At 40.8% G+C, this 2409-nt stretch overlaps 1 pseudogene; it reads left to right on the top strand.

Moving 5' to 3' along the window:
• The first annotated feature begins 518 nt into the window (after positions 1 to 518).
• Positions 519 to 638, top strand: LOC136638226 (5S ribosomal RNA; annotated as a pseudogene).
• Positions 639 to 2409: the final 1771 nt, after the last annotated feature.

Raw genomic sequence — 2409 nt, 5'->3', positions numbered from 1 at the left:
TGCTTCTTAGGGATTCATATACAGTAGCTTCGCCTGATGTTCATGGATTTAAGTCAAAACCGGCAATGTGAGAAGGAGCTTCTAATATACTAGTGACTAGTCTTTCACATGGAGGCTTCCTGTATTTTCGTGTATTATCCTTATGCTTAAATGCTGTAGTTATATTTATTAAAGGAGACAATGCATTACGGAGATGCAGCAGTGCAATGACCATAAATGTGGACTCTTGTTGAACAGTCTTGTGGAACAATTATACTTCTTTTTCTTTTTCTTTTTTAGAGGGACATGATCAGATATGGCAGAGCACAACCGAAGCAGAAAAGGTAAATGAAGAGAAAGTCTGTCTCCCCCAAGCAAGCTGTATCTATTGCAGTATGGAAGTATCTTTGCAATTTCAGATCACTGCAAGCAGAGAAACAACAATTGACTGGCATTACAAAGAACTTTAGGATAAAAAGGAGGGGAAAGGAAAAGGTTCTACCATGTGGATCCTGTGACTCACTGAGTAAACTAATGGGGATTGTGGCAACTGTTACCCTGCACATGCCCAATCTCATCTGATCTTGGAAGCTAAGCAGGGTCAGGCCTGGTTAGTACTTGGATGGGAGACCGCCTGGGAATACCGGGTGCTGTAGGCTTATACCATAGTCTTTCGAGGTTGCCAACCTGAAGGTTGCCAACCAACACACCTGTCAATGAGGTTGTAGGAAATGAATGTGCTTAATCAGGATGCTCAAGTTCAGGTAAAATCCTCATGCAAAAATGCCCCTAGGCTTTGATTTCCATGTTTAATATTAGCTGTAGCATCTAACTCAGACATTCTCAAGAGAAGACATATAGCCCCCTGGACTGCCCTGGCACATTTGAAGGGGGCCACAGACTGAAAACCAGAAATATTAAAAGATTTTATGCTTATCTGTTCATGTTGTATCCTTGTTTGACAGGGGGTCCTGGAACCTGAGAACTAACTTTGCAAAATGTTTACAAGTTCACAACATGGAGGTAGAGGCATTGTTGCCGACACTGCTCTCATACACCTGCACATGTACCTACCACTGCATGGGTACACACACACACACCCACACACACACACACACACAGAGAGAGAGAGAGAGAGAGAGAGAGAGAGAGAGGGAGAGGGAGAGAGAGAGACTTGGGACTGAGTTTGCCCAGCCCAGGAGTAAACTAAATTGGGGAATCTATGCTCAAGATATCAAAATGCAGTATATGACTGTTTTGGGATCATTGACTAGATAGAAAGAACAACCTCAAAATGCCTCTCATTCAGCTAACAGTAATCACGAGAAATTTTCCTAAGGTTTTGCCTGGGAAATATTCTTTTATATAGAGATAATGGTCAAATATATAAGATATGCAAAAAGAAACTTAGGCATGTACCATTTTCTCATTGTACATATTTCAAATAAAGCAGAACACATTGGGTACCTTTCTGGTATCCTGCACCGGTACTTCAGCCTGGTCTGCCAAGGCAAAATGTTACTTACCCTGCTTAGCATCTCGCTGGATGTCTGACATGAGCTTCAAGGTCTGGAGAAAATGGCAAAAAATAAACAAAACCGTCCAGTGCCTTGGTGGACATTTGCTTGTTTTAATTTGACAATGAAACCTAAGCCACCTGAATAGTTTGAAAGCAGAGAAGCTGTCAAGGAGATCAAAAATAACTGGTTTTGATTGGCAACTTAGAGCTATTTCTCTGGCAAATGCAAAACACTCCAGTTTGATTGTAAATTGATTCTACAGCCAACCTTCTTGGGTGCATCAAGGGAATTGAGGACGTATTGACTGCATTACAAAACCACTCACTGTACCTGATTCTTCTCTCAGGTAATGGGCTTTAAACTGGTCTGCTTACAGTGGCTTGATTGAAATGCTCCTCATTTACACCAATGTCAGTAGCAGCATCAGACCCTGTGACCAGAGATATATTCACATAGCAAGACTCAGCTGATATTTGACAAGCGGTACTGAGTTATGGTAGCATTATTTGAGTATCACTTAACTGTGCTCCATTTGTGTGCAAAGATGACTCTATCCTCAGGAGTGATTTTGTCCAGCATGAAATGTCTGTGTGACTTAAAATATAATAATAAAACCACTGAGTTTGTAAAAGACAGGAAATTAATATATCTATCTGGACTTCTATTTCTAGGGGGGGGGGGGGAACAGCAGAATTGTAGCATATCAATTGCCTCATGCACACCAGTTCTGAAATCAATCTGGTCGTGATAAGATGTAGTTGTATTTAAGTATATCAGTTTTTGAGCACAGAAGAAGCTGTTCATTGTACTACACAACTATTTATAATCTTAGCTTTGTGTGTGTGTGTGTGTGTGTGTGTGAGTTTTTGCATGCATTTGTGCCAAAAAGAAAATTGGGAAAGACCAAGAA

This window comes from Tiliqua scincoides, chromosome 1, assembly GCF_035046505.1.
Source record: "Tiliqua scincoides isolate rTilSci1 chromosome 1, rTilSci1.hap2, whole genome shotgun sequence".
Taxonomy (NCBI): Eukaryota; Metazoa; Chordata; class Lepidosauria; order Squamata; family Scincidae; genus Tiliqua; species Tiliqua scincoides.
The sequence above is the reverse complement of the archived record's forward strand: the minus strand, read 5'-3'. Positions and strand labels throughout refer to the sequence as shown.